Genomic DNA, 15,940 nt, shown 5'->3' on the forward strand with positions numbered 1-15,940 from the left:
GGTAGCAATGCTACTGACAGCGTTTCCTATACCAGACAGGTAGATAAAGAAGAGGAGAGGGACTACGAAGAACACCAAATCCCATAAATAATAATGGGGAGTATTTTAAAGATTTTGAAACGCTTGTCGCTTCCCGAGTATCGTCGGGCGTCCTTGAGGCCGCCGTTGGTTGCCTCAGTACGCGGGACGGCTGGTGATGGTGAGCTGCGAGAATATAAGGCAGATCTCATATCAAACAGCTGCCCAGCAAAAACATCTGTCATAACCGGTAAGCAGTGGAACATCAACTGTGCCTGCTGAGGATGCTTTGGCTCTATTACGAAAGTATAAAGCTTGAAAAGAAAATGGAAAAATGATACAATTTAAGGACGAAGTTTGCTGCAAACTATCCTTATATAAAAAAGTCGCACTAAGAGATTTTATCGCTGAGGTAAAGGACATCAGGAATAATCTACACATCTCAGAAGATCATGCAATGGAGATTAAATGACAAGTTGATTTGGAGTGAAAAAACGACGGCAATTAACATCAGTTAGAAGAAGCCGTGTCAAACAATCAAGAAGGCACAATTGATGTTCAGCAACAACAAAGGCGATTAAAATGCACATATCATATAAATAGAGATGTTCTGTACCTTCATTTTTTGGCAAAGAACAGTGGATAAAGTGTGTGGAGAGAACATCATAGACTCTTCTTACTTGGGAGGGGGGGCGCTAATTCGTGCAAAAAGGTACAATTTTGTGAATTTTTTTACGACACAGTTAATATATATTTATTAAAACCAATGGTACATTAAAGTATAGCATTCGAAGAGTATTTTGTGAAATTTTCATGTAAAAATATTTTAAAATACGGCAATGGCAGCAATTATTCGGAAGCGTAGCGGAAAAAAGTAGAATTTTGGGGCCCCTAATGACTCGGTGTTGCATCATCTTAATTAAAAAAATCAAATTTATTTCGTTAGATAATTGATTTCCTCAGGTGACGCTGGGAGGGTTTTTCAAAATTTCAATTTTTCACTTTTTGGGAACACTTTGAAGTGAAAAATTCGTTTCTTGCGAAAAAAATCGGGTAATTTTTGAAACGTGAGTTGTGGTTAAAACACTACTAAGCAATTTGGAATAAAACGTTCATACTTCATAAGGGAGTTTTATCGGCTTTCCTCAAACTGAATCATCGATGCCAGGTCGACAAAGAATGAAGCTATCATCCATTATGTCTAAACATCTTTTTACTCCTTTCAACGACGAATCCTGCCTTCTTTTGTCGGTTTTTCAGCTCTGAATCGTGTTTTCCTGCGTTGAGTCGTGTATGAGGCGCGGTTTCTAAAACCGCTGTATCCTGGTTAGTTTTACTCCTATTCATCTCAAATTTTCACACAATATTCTTGAAAGGTTCTCCATTCAGAAAATCAAATAAAAAAAATGCAAAAAAAAATAATTTAAAAACTTTAACCCCCCCCCCCCCAAGTAATCAGAGCTTGCCTCAAGAATAAATTAGCAAAATCTAGCAGTAAAAAAAGGCGGTTGACTTTCAGATATAACCAAAAGGATCATCCGCCAGTTAAAAGTCAACTGATGATGATAACATGACTTTAAGTAGCGTGCTTGGTTGAAAGTCAACTACTTTATGTACGTAAAATGTACTTTGTAGGTTAATTTAAGGCAGAAAGATTGTTGACTTTCTGTCAACGCGTGGTGTGAAATGAAACTTATAGGTTAATTTAAGTCATCTGATTGTTGAAATTCATAAAATTTATGCGCTATCGTTCAGTTATTAGGAACATGAAATTAATATAAAATTAAAAATTGAATAATTTTATGCAACAATTTTTTTTAATGGGAGCATTGAATAAATTCTTCATTTATGTCTAATAAATCCAGTTGTTTTATCCTCCAAGTCGATGAGATTAGTAGAAAGAAAAAAGAACTTAATGACACTAAACAAGGCACTTCTATTCATTTCAAGCTACCAGGTACAGATCGTGAATCTTCAATCCTTTTTATATGTCTTTGTATCATAGATGTACGATTATTCTATTTATAATCAAAATCCGTTCTAGATCTTAGTGCATATATCAAAATAGGAAACGGTGATAAAACGACAACTATGAGCTCAGTGTTGATCGATACTATCCAGCACTATCGATGTCATATTGGCTACTCCCAGCTGCTCTCTTGGCTCCTCTTCTAAAATCGCCAAAATCCGTTAAAGTCTTTGCGCATCGCCGCATCGCATTTCGCGCACGCCTTTCTGCCAGCAAAAATTAAATTTCAGAGCACGCGAATGAAAATCATCCCTAACTCAACATATCTGTCAGTTAATTATCATATTACTCGTATATCAAATATGAGATACTGCACTTAAGTTCCATTTCTGGTTAAAATTAAGTGGCTTACTTAATTTAATGCAAAAATGAAATTCATCTACATTTAAAATTCATCATCTTGTATTACTGTGTGCGGATATATTGCATAATATTAGAAAATGGTTTACAACTGCCCTGACTTTTTACGTTTGAATGCCCTGGAAATAGCTTCAAGGTCAAATGCAAACCAAGCCCAAATTATATTCAATCCAGCTTCCAGTCTGCTTTCCTAAAGTCCCATGAATATTCCCTAAATGATATACTTTTCCTTATTTTCATTTGACAGAAATCCATTGGAGCGTACACCAAATTACCCTAATTTTTTCCCCCAATTGCCTGAGCCATGGGCACAATTATTATTTCCAAGTTTTAGTATTGAATATGACCTATATTGAATTTATTGGCACTATACTTATGTCTAGAAAACAACCGCAAGAATGTATGTTTTATGTTTCAAGGCGTATAAAACGTGCGCTTAGATCACTCGCTAACTATAGATGAGTTTTTCTCAAATAGCGGTTTTTTGAAGGCCCAATTTTCAAAATGCCTTGACGATTAATTTTTCAACCTGAACGGTTCGTATATAGGCTATTCGGTGAAAAAGATGTCGATGAAAGATTAATTCGGGAAATTAGAATGTGGGAAATATTTATGGGTCTCAACTTTTGTATTTGATATAACCCATCTTCCTGTAAAAAGAAATAAGGTTCAAAAGATCACACAGGCCGACAAAATCAGGTCGAATCTCTGACCCAGAAACCAGAATATACTTTTCCGAAGGGTTTTGCCCTAAGCAGAGGTATACTCACAAATATAAAAATTTCAATATGTGATATCTCAGCAAAAACAAAAAAATATTTTAGCGTACTCAACGGCATTCGAAAGGGCGAGAATTATACTTTAAAATGGCGTTTGTGGTTTTTTGAGTAAATGAAAAAATTATATGTTACATAACCTCAAATATAGGCAATAATTGCTGTTTTTGCACATTTAGGTTAGGATATCTCGGAAACCAGAGCCAATTGAGAAATTTGGACCTCAGATTCGGATTCAGCATACAAAAAAACTTCGGAAATGTATATTCTGGTTTCTGGGCCAAAATCTTGTCGGCCTGTGTTATCGGGACTTCAAAGTAATAACGCTTTCGACACAGCTTTTGAAACCTTATCGAGAATCTAAAGTTGCTCCCAATATGATGTTGCTCGAAGCGATTTTTCTCCATCTATGAGCACGTGACGTTACTCGAATCGATTCATGAGCAATGCTAAGCTCAAATAATTTCATTCGTGCAATGGAGATTGCAGAACTTACAGTTACGAAGATGCGATGTATCGAGAGTGAAGAACCAATAATCGAATACTACAGTCTGCAGCAAACGTTAATCCTCAAAGCTGCATCCATCTTTCGTTTCTTCTTATCAAGAAAAGGAAAAAAAAAGGAAAAGAAAAAATTTAGGGATCAGTTTCTCAAAGAAAAAAAGTTTCAGAAGTAGAGAAATCAGCTTGGCAGCAACAGAGGAGGGAAAAATCTTTCTTTTTAAAAGCAAAATCGCTGCCATGGCGTGTGACCCAGTAAACTGTTAGTGAGTCGACATCAGCCAACTTTTTCTTTGATCTATGTCGAAGCCAAAGGAGAAATCTTCAAGAAGAACTTGATGAAAACAGGAAGCATTTACGGAAATTAGATAATAGAATTATTCGAACTGAGAAGAGGAATCTGAAAAACATTGTAAATCACGTGACAAGTTTGCAAGAACCTCTCTGTATATACTTATCTTATCACTTATTTTATTTACCTATCGTGTTAAACTAATCTGGTTTATCATCTTCATCTTCGGTAAACTAATCGGTCTATAGTAGGTAGGGCGCCGCACGAAATAACTCCTTTTTCGATTTACTAAAACTTTAGATAAAAAATGTATTTCTTTTGGTAAAGTATGGTCCCCTACTTAGGTTAGATTCTTTTTAAACAATTTTAAAGGTCGTTTTACAGAGTTTTATTCTCGAAAAGGAAATTCTGAATAATTTTTAAATTTTCATTCCTACCATTGTAATTATCGTATTATGTGCAATGCAAGAAATCCGTTACCAGGGTCTTATTGAACCACAAAATTTGTTTTGTTCAAAAAAAATCTTAACGATTGTGATTGACGAATAACAATTGATTTGCGATCATATGACAAAGTTGAGATTAAAAAATCAATCCCTAATTTTTTGTATTCCTCTAAACTTTCAAGAATTATTACTCGCATTACTTAAAGACATTATTTTGCATTGAAACAAAAATGTAAGGCACTTTATTATACAATAATGGAATAAATTTGGTACAAAATGTATAAATTCTTATAAGTATATCGTTATTCTAGATATAATTTAAAAGGTTCAATTCATCAGGATTAAATTAGAATTGTAGTTCTTGCATAAAGATGGAAATAAATATTGTTTAATGAACAATTTAATCTCAAATATTTTTAAAAGTTAACTACAAGTATTTTCAAAGTAAAATCAGTGAGGGTTTTATATTCATTGATTCTATTATTTTTATTTGAATACTTGTTTACGATAAAGATTTGAATAAATTTGAGATTAACTATATAGGGAGTACATCCTCAAATTAAAAATAGACACATATCTCAAACAGAAGAAAAAATTTATATAACTACTGTTAAATCAATAAAATTATAATATCACATAGAAAAAATTCAAGAGTGCCCTTATGATATAAATAAATGTTTGAATACTAAACATCGGATACACTTTCCATATAATACGGGGTGTTCTTTTTATCTTTAGACATAGAAATATTTCAATAAATACGCATCCGCAAAAATGCATCCAACAACCCAACCTCTGAGGACGGGAGGGTGGGGGGTAACTTACAAATTTTAAATGGTAACCTATATTTTTTATAGCAAATTCAGATTCTCCATTAAAAATATGTAAGTTTGGTTTGAAATTGATCGTTTTTTCGATTCGCAGGAGATGCCCATGCATTAGTGAAAAAAGACATTGTTGACTTTTCGAGAAATGCGCTTCCCAACGAAAGATAAAAAATACAAAAGATCGGTTTTAGTTGGTTTTCTTAGGTTTGCTGTGTACCTTACGTTTGTTTGGGTTGAATTGAGTATCTTAGTTTTTTTGATTTGGGCGGTTTGGTTGTGCTGCTTACGTTCACTTGAGTTGGATTGGTTGTATTGCTTACGTTCGTTTCGGTTCGCTTTGTTGATTGCGTTGATTTGATTGTGTTGTGTTGGTTGCGTACGTTTGGGTTGGTCGTATTTGGTTTCATTCGTTTGGGTTAGTGTTGATCGTTACGTTCGTTTAGGTTTGATTAACAGGATTGATTAACACATCCAAACCAATTCAAGGAAATGCTACCACCACAACAATATCAACCCACATGAACGTAAACAAAAACACTAACCCAAAGGTATGCAACCAATCCGACCAAAATAACTGCACGCAACTAACACAACATATTCAAATAAACGCAATCAACAAAACAAACCGAAATGAAGATAACCCGCATATATAATCTAAACAAACATAAACAGCACAACTAATCCAAGCCGAAAGAACGCAAGGAGCATAACCAAATCACCTAAATCAAAGAAACTAAGACACTAAATCGAAGCCAAACGAATATAACTAGATACATTTTTGCGCTAGATACAGTTGTGCGATACATTTTTGCGGATTTGCTTTTCCCCTTGGCAAATAAAAAGTTTTTATGATAGACATTTTTTTCTTTGGATGCGTATTTCTTGAGATATTTCGATGCCTCGAAATAAAAAAAAACCTGTGCATCTTGCGTTTATCATCAAGTACGCAATTATATATCAGATGTATAATTATCATCGCCCATTGTTATCACCGAAATAAGGCACGGGTTTCAGGCATTACTGTCTTGAACATTCGCATTGTGAAAGTACGACTTGAAGGCTTAAGCGATCAATAAACATTCATAATAGCATAATTAAATTGGCAGTCTTTAGCTTAGTTAAGGCCGTCAAAGAGAAGCAACGTCAGCATTATCAACTTTGATTTGTCAGCCTAAACATTTAATGAACCAACTTTTTCTTAAATATAAACGATTAGATATTGGATTGGTATTAACTATAGTACCGTCAGATTAATCATTTGAGCTAAACTAAAAGAGCAACTTTGTCCATTTGGATGACAAATGATCACTGTCATTGAGTATAAATAATAGGTTTAAAGTGAGAAAATACCCTTGGTAATTCTTTAATTCTTTAATTCTTTAATTCTTTAATTCTTTAATTCTTTAATTCTTTAATTCTTTAATTCTTTAATTCTTGAAAGAATTCGTAAAACTATAAAAATTGTTGAACATAATCAATTTCAACTACCAATAGTAATAACAATCTGAAAGTACAGGCTTGTTATTAAAACTTGTTTGCTTTTTGTAGATTATTCTGTATTATTAGAATTATTATTAGAACATTATTATTAGGTTATATTTCAGGCTTAAGCATTTCCCTTCACATTAAGCATACTATAAATTTTGAAAGGAAGTTGCATATTAGAATATTCATTTTACAAACATTAGCAGCATACAGATGAATCACAAAATACGAAGTATTTAAGAACTTTAACGTCACAGAAATCATTTATATATGCAAACTTTAATTTCTATTCATTCTCTTCGATAACATAAACAAGTTACGAATGATCCATTTTCAGTGAAACACAACCCAAAATCAATTTTATTATCAATTATTCAGGATTTCTTAACCTTTTATCAAGATAAAAAAATTCGAAGATAATTTTTTGAACTGGAAAAATCTTTATTTAAATTGGTCTTCTAGAAGTCTTCAAAGCTTTCAAAATTATTTATTAATTGCATTCTACATCAAGTTTATGAATACTGTTTTCTTTTCATTAAATCTCATTAATTTTTTCTATAAAATTTTTGGAACTTTTTTTCTTGGTGGCTCTGTCAATTTTAATTCGACGAAAACCATTCGAACAGAGTGCTAAGGAATCTTTGAAGGAATAAAATCAATTCTGGATCATTAGGTTTGAATCAAAATTCCAGCTTTTTTACAGCGAAAGTTATAAGAATACAGCTGTTTAAGTAACTGTTGTCGAATAAAAAAAAACATTAATCTGATTTCTTTTTGAGTATTGAAGCTTCCATTACTCTGAGAATATTAATTACAATTAAAAATCAGTATATTTTTCTTGACTTTTTCAATCATTTTAAAAATTGATCAATTCAAAAATGGGCTATACGTAGAAAATATCTCAAAATTGTTGTGACAGTTACTGCCAGTCCTAAAAACTCGATGAAAAAATTAACAGCAATTGTTTTTATAAAGAATTTTTTCAGAAAAAATATTTCAATTTTTAAATTTTAAAGATTAAAATTTCTTTTAATAATCTGAATTTCATATATTCTTGAAAATAATATATATTTTATTTTATTTTTTAAATATATTTAAAAATTATATTTTTTAAATTAAACAATTATGATTCATATAATAAGTGAAATAGATTAAATAAATATAAGATCATTTTCTCCTAAAATATTGAGCCTTATTATTAGGGAGTCAGTCAATAATAATGAATATGATCACCATTTAATAAGGAATATTTACAAAATCATGGTTTATGTAAAAAAAACTCTTATAGCAAATTGCTATTAGAAAATTGACTTTATTATTAATTTTAATCCTAGACCGCAACTACTGAGTGTGAGATTCTTAAAGAACGTCTGCGGTAAAACGCCGATAGACAAGTGAGTAAGGAGTTGATTTTAAAAAATGTGGTGTAGAGGAAACACTGATTTATAAAGGTGAAAAAAAATTTTGAGATGGGATTGGTCATGTTTAGAGAATGGTATAGAATGTCTAGTTGCATACCCAGAGGTAGAACAAGGAAATAACGATGAGTAAATGAACAGAAACAGAAAGGAAAATATTATTTTTGTACGTCAGAGAACGAACTTTTACCTGTTTTAGAAGTTGTGATATAGTAACTTCTAATGATTTGAAGGACTAATGTTGTTTTTGTTTATGTATAATATTGTAAACTTTGAAACTGGTACTTACGTTTTATTAATTATTGTACTGTTTATTAAAAACATTTAAAAAATTTTAATTCATGCGCAATTCCTAAGAAGAGTCACATTTAGGCTAGAAAAATGTATGTATAAGTGAAACCTGCTTTACTTATGAGTTTTTTGTGGGAATCAGTTGAGCTTGAATGCGTTTTGCATATTCTTTAAAAAATTGGTTGCAAAAACAGCAAATATTCAACAAGAAGAGTGTTGGTGTAATCAGGTAAGAAGCGAAACGATAGAAAGTCGAAATTTCCAAGAATGATATATTAAAAATATTTCAGATTTCTAAGTTTCCCGTCAATCAGTTGTAATTTTACCTAACCACTTTATTGCTTTTACATCATGAATGAGACAGTTGTAAAGATATGTTGATTTTTCGATTTATACGACTAAATTATCAATCTAAAATGAATAATATTTGAAAATGCTCTAAATTTTTTTATTTTGGTTGTAAATATCTGCTAATCGAACTTAGCGTTTATCTTAGGAACCTTTAGAAGTGTATTAAAAGCTGACTTGGTTGGACAAATCCTTCAAAAGTTGGCGTAGCTATAACATTCAGGTAACTATACATACATACCGACAGACATACAAACAGACATGGACAAAATTTTATGATTTTCGGATTCTATGAGTGCCGAAAGGTAAAGATCCGTTAAAAACCAGAGATCGAAAATTAGGACGGTTACATTACACTCTCATGAATGAGAATATAAAAGTGATTATCATTATGCTATTGATGTGATAGATGCCAGAAATAAAAGATTTTGGACATTTACAAGTTCAGGTGGAGGGTTTACTCAGTTAGTGCAAGTTGAAATTACTTAGTCTGTGCATGTAACAAGATACAACAAGATCCACATTCTGTCCCTTCTCCTATCAATGTTTTCCTCTACCTTATTAATTCACATTGAATCCTCAGTAGTATAAGACTGAAACCGAATGAGTTGATATTTGTTCTGAAAGGGTAACGTTACCCTTTGTCGCAACGTCGCAGGACTCGCCTAAAAATCGAGGCTGTCATCTGTATCGGTGTTGAATCCCGCTCGAAAAACCATATTTCATCATATATGTACTACACTTACTTAGAAGTAAATATTAAAAAATTCCTTTGCACAAATAATCTTCATTCAGATCAATTCCGTGTGACGATCCACTATCTATAAGAGTTTATCTCGAGACTTTATGTCTGGATTGAATTTTTTCATTTTATGTCGTGTATCCTCAGGAAGATGAAAGTTTGAATTCAATTTCTAACACAATTTGAGTCCCCAGGTTGGAATCACCTAGTGACATATGAACTTTCAAAATGTATCTTTTTTATTTCAATAGGACGTAGATTGGTAGGGCTGAAATTGATTCTGAAGTAGTTACATTAACGCAGAAGAGTTCTGATGTTACTTCTACAGACTTTACCAAGGTATATTTCAGAAGCGCGAGGGATCTGCACCGATAATGAAGACATTATTTATTGAGCTCCTCAGGAAAAATCAATTGAAAAAAATTAGAATTAGATAGGATCAGCATACTCGAGTCCTCAGGTCGGCCTAATTTAATTCCATCGCTGAAAAATTCTTCTTGCGAATAAATTGTCGAACAAATCAGGAATTAGATAAAATGACTTTATTAGCTTAGATTTGCTATGACATTTTATTAGTTTTGTGATGTCAAATAAACTGTCAAAGACTTAGTTATAAGTACAGAGAACGTATTCAAATATATGAACATATTTTATTCAAATTAGTATTCCTAGTTTTATAAAAAAAAAGATCGTAAATTAAGAATAATTTTCTGCTCAATACATCCTAACAAATTGACCTAAGTTATTTATTTATGTCGATTTCTGATAAGGGACCTTAAAGTTTACATTATCTATATATTAGGCTCAGTTTAAAAAATAAATGTTGCTTTCTTCATGGTGATTCATTTTCTACAATCCATTATAAAGAAATTGCATGATTTATTGGCCTGATTCATGTTTAGTTTCGATATGTTTCATTTTATAATTTTTATAAATAATTTAAACGTTCCTTTAATTTTAAAAATGACCCAAAGTGGACAAATTCAAATCCTTCTAAATTGCAAGTTTTGAAATTTGTATTGTTTTCGGTAGAACCTATGACAAAATTGAATACTTTCAACGCGTTAGAATTAAAAATTAAGGTTATTTTTTATTTCGAATAATTGAGATGAGAATTATTAGTAATTTTACATCCCATAATGACTACAAAATGGTGTACACTTATATGACAATGATCTTCAAAATATAAGAAAAATAAATATTTAAAAAATAGAGAATATAAAGATTTGTATGACTAGAAAAATAAGTCCAGATTTTTCAACGTTCTGCGGCTGTTTGAGCTAAAATTCTAGGTCAGACAAGCGCAGTGGTAAAAGTCATCGTTCGACCAAACAGTCGGTTCCAGCACGTCTGACTAAGCGAGCCGTAAACTACTCTTGCCTGGCGTCGAAGCAAGACCTCTACAAATGAATATATGCCTAATTCACGCAATTATAATATATTTAAATGCATAACATCTTCCGAAGATTTATGATTGATTCATTAAACAGATTTAAAGTATAGTAAAATATGGAATGACTGTGTTGTTTTGGAAAAAAAGATTGAAAAATAAATTGTTTGTGTGTAGTATAAAGTTTCTAAAATTTATTTCAATTATTGATACATATATGATGATTATATAATAAGTTACGATAATAAATAAAATATTTTAACTCGTGGAATAAAAACTTTTGTTTCATTTTAAATTGTAGAATACAAAATTACTCAAAAAAATCTTCTTTTAGATCTTGTCGGGGTAAGACCGAAGATGGTTTTTTTTACGAAATATGAATATATCTTAGGATTGGCAAAATTGAATATTTAAAAAAATGATATGGACTTACCACAATATGAAATGACTCAATGTGACTTTCCGGGGGTTCGCATGACTAAACCGAAAATATTTTCAACTTTAAGCTTTTAAAATAAAACAAAATATCATCAAGGCCTCCTAAATCAAACTATTTTTGAATTTGTGATATAAATTAAAATTTTAGATTGCAAATTTTTAATTTTAGAGATGATAAATATATTTCAATAAGTGTCATATCGTACAGTATCAAGTGACATTCAAAGTGATTAGATAGATTTACCAAAACTAAAAAATGAGATTTCTGTAGAAAGAAAGTAACGGTCATTTTAACCGTTCAACGTAGAACAATTTAAAAATTTAGAGCCTTTAAATTTAACATATTTTAAAAACGTTCGACATTGTAAGCTTTTTGATTGGAAACTTAAAAAATTATTGGATGTCAAAACCTAAACAACTTCTACTTTCGTTTAAAAACTGAAACAGTCTGAATTGGTAATCGTGAAAGTTAGTCGGTAAAAATAAAAAATAAAAATTCATTTTTTTTAAATAAGGTACAGTAAAACTCTTAAATAGGGCCCCCTGATATTGTTATTCCGAGAATTGACGCGGCGCCGCAAGTAGGAGTAAAAGGAGTTGCCGGAGTGTGCCGTGATCACACAGACGTGAACAAACAAAAGGATTTTCATCCGAAACGGCAGTCTATCTGGTTTTTCCCCCTCCTTCAGCCCCAAACCGTCACAGTCTCTGAGTTCCACTGTATTTCATGTTGTGACGTTAGCTGACAAGATCTGCACATCATAAAATTTTTTTTCTACTTCGAAAAAATGATTATTTCCATGCAAACGGAACAACTGCATGCTGCTTCAAGAGTGAAAAAAATGTGTAAGATATCAAGCTGACATATTCTGTTATATTGACATAATAGAAATAGTCCCGAGGCAAAAAACGCGCGAAAATCAAGCGGAAACATACAGGAGCTGCAATATGAATAAAATGGATGATTAGTAGAATATTATCGTGTGTGTATCACGTGTGAAAGGCAGTATCTGATTTTAAGTTAAATTTGTCCGAATTCAAACCTTTATATGAAAATTTAGGTAATGAGAGCTTTTTCTATAAATTTTGCTTAAATTGCGACAAATTGACATTTAGAAAGAATTGCGCGATAATCTAAAACATTGCTAAAAATTGGAAATGCGAAGACGATAAATTGTAAAAAATGTGATCAAGCTGACGTACTTTGATTCGACTTACGTGGGCTCGATGCTCAGGAGTTGAGGGTGGATTCGGTGTATTTGGCAGTGAACCCCCAGAAGGGGTGCAGTGCCGCAGCCGCGCCAGGGCCGTGCGAAGGCCCTCCGTCACGAGGCTCTTTTATTAAGCTTCCATGATACTGCAAACGTCGGAAGTCTCTTTTGATTTGAAGGAAGTAGTTCTCAGCCTGGCACCCCTCACTGTATTTTTCCCCTATGATTGCTTCACCATATTAAGACAAAGATGATGACTTTTTAACAGCAAACGCGAAATAATTTAACACTTCGATGAGAACAATTATATGTGAAACTTAATCTTATTAATTAAAAATATCTTCAAATTTCAAATCTAGCACGTCTAAGCCACTATTTTTTTAATTGAAGTGGCCCAATCACTCAATGGGTCTCGATTTAACAAGAAGGGAAACTATGTCTAACCTCTTTTCGAAGCTCTCTAGTTTAATAATTTCCGCGAGGATTTCACCTTCGAGCTCGCCTGAAATTAAAGTGCTTCTGGCACTTTGAACGATCGAGGTTAACTGTTCTGCCCATTCGTTCATTCGTTTCAGTGATTCTGCACGACGCGACTCTACAGCTAAGCCCCTTAAACGAGACCCTTAGTTCGTCCGAACAACTCGTCTGGCTCCACTCACGGCCTGCTACGGATCAGTCTCGTCCGCACTTGACTCCCGATAACGTATCGTTAATGTCCTTGTTCGATTGTTAGCTTATCTGAAACAATAAAATGAATGCAGTTTAAAATGGGACCTCCGCTGAATTACAACTTTAAGGGGCCAGATAAATTTATTTAGATTTTTTTTTAAATTAGCTTAGAAGGGCGATTTACGAATCGATTTAACTTTCATGTCCTCATAAGTTTTATCAATGTTCCTGGACCTGAATGTTCAAGAATTAGTAATCTGTAATTTGATATACACTGGAACCTGGATTTCCGTAAACTGGATGTGTGCATTCCTAGAATTAATAGCCTCTGTATTTTGGTATCGCGAGGAGCACGAGACCGAAGAGAGCCGGTGCTCAGTTAAGCGTGACAAAAAGCATGAGAGCCCCACTGTCAGCGCGTTAGTTGCATCAGGTTGCGCCATGCGTCCAATTCGGAAGCATTCTGCATTCAATTAATTTATAATTAAACAATTTAAAAACTCAAAATACAATATTGTATCTAATAGAAGATTTAAAAATTAGACAATCTCCCAATTTTAAATTAAAAAACAAAAAGAACTTTTAAATTGTTCAATTCCAAAGAAGTGCCGTAGAATTTAAAATCAGATTGTTTGACATATTTCGATATAACTTGACCCCAGGAACTCGAAAATGCAATTTTAAACAAATTTCGGCATGCGCGCGTGTATGTGTAACTTTCTTCTGTTTCTCATATCTCGAAAAGTAAAGGAGCAATAGTAATAAGAATTTGACGAATTTTAGCTCTAATTGACCTATCGCATCGATCAACTTATCGTCGACGCATTTATAAAGTTTCAACAAAATGTTTTATCCTGTTTATATGAGAAGTTTTCACTGGTTGTAACAGTATTTTGAGATAACACTGGTGAAGTCGTGATTTTCCGATTTCGATCTGGTGAATCAGTAAGTGACTTGAATATAACAGTTACGCGGCTAAGGCATGAACGTTCAGTAGGCTCGTACGCGTAAATCCCTGGACGCGTCTTCGCATTGCGCGCGAGAGAAAACGAACTTTATTCTGTAATAGTGGTTCAGTTTAAAATATTTGGGGCTCGGTTACAATAAGCAGAGTATATAACCTTTGACAATCTTTCATAATCAATCAATAGTGACGTATAAGGTTAGAAAAACGTTTTCATAATTATATGAGAAAAACTTTTTTTAATTTGAAATATAACACTATTGTAAGTTAAAAATCGTTGGTTATAATAGAATAAATTTCTGCGATGATGTTTAAGAAAGCAGTATCTACAAAAAATCGAAAATGAGTTTTTTTATATCGTTGAAATCGTAAAAAAAGATACATCCGTTTATGAAAATTGTTAATAAAATTAATAATAATTTTTTAATAATTATTACAAAAAAATCCGCATCTTTCAATTATGGCGAGTCGTGTTAGGTAAGAAAGCAGTATCTACAGAAAATTCTCCGTAACTGTAAGAATTGTAACACGAAGAATCGAATACGGCACCCAAAATTACACAAGAAAGCAGTATCTTTCATACACTGCGTTTTTGCCTAACACCGACCGGGTCTCAGAGGACGTGATGTTACGCAAGAAAGTAGTCCAAAGATACTGCTTTCTTGAAATTATGGGACCTCAGCAAACGCAGTCTCTACGAATAAAATTAATACAAATTGCAAAATGAACACGAATATTTATAAAAATTGTGAAAAGGAAGCAATATATTTAATTCGCCCAGTTGTTGAAATATACTTTTAAAATTCTTTCGAGCATATGTTTGTATCGATTTTTTAATTATTCGCCGTAAATTCAAATTTTTCGCAGATACTGCTTTCTTGCGAACACCAAGGCTGCTTTCTAAGGCCCGGTATTCACAAGAAAGCAGTTTCTACAGATGAGGCGTGTTTGCATAATTTCGGTTCACATTTTTTGCAGTATCTGAATTTTTTATAACAAATCAACAATTTATTTTTTTTAGAAATAAGAAGATCACCTGTAAATTAGCCAAGACCGATAAGAAAAAGTTTGAAAAGTAATTGTAAATGAGCGGTCTACATGAATAATGATTTTAACAATTTTCTTCGATTATCGCGGTTTACTGTCTTTGTAGATACTGTTTTCTTAAATATCACGGCAGATTTATTTACCTTCAATGGACTCTCTGATTTTCTGAAATTAAGATTTTCGGTTAGAAAAAACGTGAGCTTGAAAAATATTTAAATATTCGATTTTTTTCATTTATTACAGAAAAACTTCCTCTATGAGGAAGCAAATCTATTTGATACCTCTATGAGAAAGCAGTGCTTATAAAATGGATACAAATAAATAAACCCATATTACTTCGCGGCGGTATTCATTTCAAAAGTCTTTAAACAGAAAAATATGCTGTTGAACATTTTTTAATTATTTCTCAAATTATACGACAATGTATTCTGTTTTACTCTGTTGTAATTTTCTAGCCGAGAGAATAAAAGAAAAATTACAAAATGAAAAAATTTACTAAAGAGACAATCTTATACAAAAAAATCAAACATACTGTGGCTTTCCCCTCTGCACCAAATGCATTTAAATCATTTCATGTCTGAAATTAGTATTTACCAGGTGTATACATATGAAACCGGTATTGCCATCTAGCGGCCAGTAGGCACACTTGTAGGCACTGTCGGAACTTACCATTTGTGCTAATTGGCGT

The 15,940-nt window shown here is 32.5% G+C and overlaps 1 protein-coding gene across 3 annotated transcripts in view; it reads right to left on the reverse strand.

The window, feature by feature from the left end:
• The window catches only part of LOC117168968 (serine-rich adhesin for platelets-like), a 420,717-nt gene extending 408,019 nt beyond the window's left edge, over nucleotides 1-12,698 (reverse strand). For 2 of the 3 annotated variants that reach the window (XM_033354978.1, XM_033354976.1), the window contains exon 1: nucleotides 12,565-12,698. The gene's annotated coding sequence lies outside the window, so the exon portion shown is untranslated. The remainder of the gene's footprint in view (nucleotides 1-12,564) is intronic. The other variant, XM_033354977.1, reaches the window with a different exon arrangement.
• Nucleotides 12,699-15,940: the final 3,242 nt, after the last annotated feature.

Source organism: Belonocnema kinseyi, chromosome 3 (assembly GCF_010883055.1).
Source record: "Belonocnema kinseyi isolate 2016_QV_RU_SX_M_011 chromosome 3, B_treatae_v1, whole genome shotgun sequence".
NCBI classification, from domain to species: Eukaryota; Metazoa; Arthropoda; class Insecta; order Hymenoptera; family Cynipidae; genus Belonocnema; species Belonocnema kinseyi.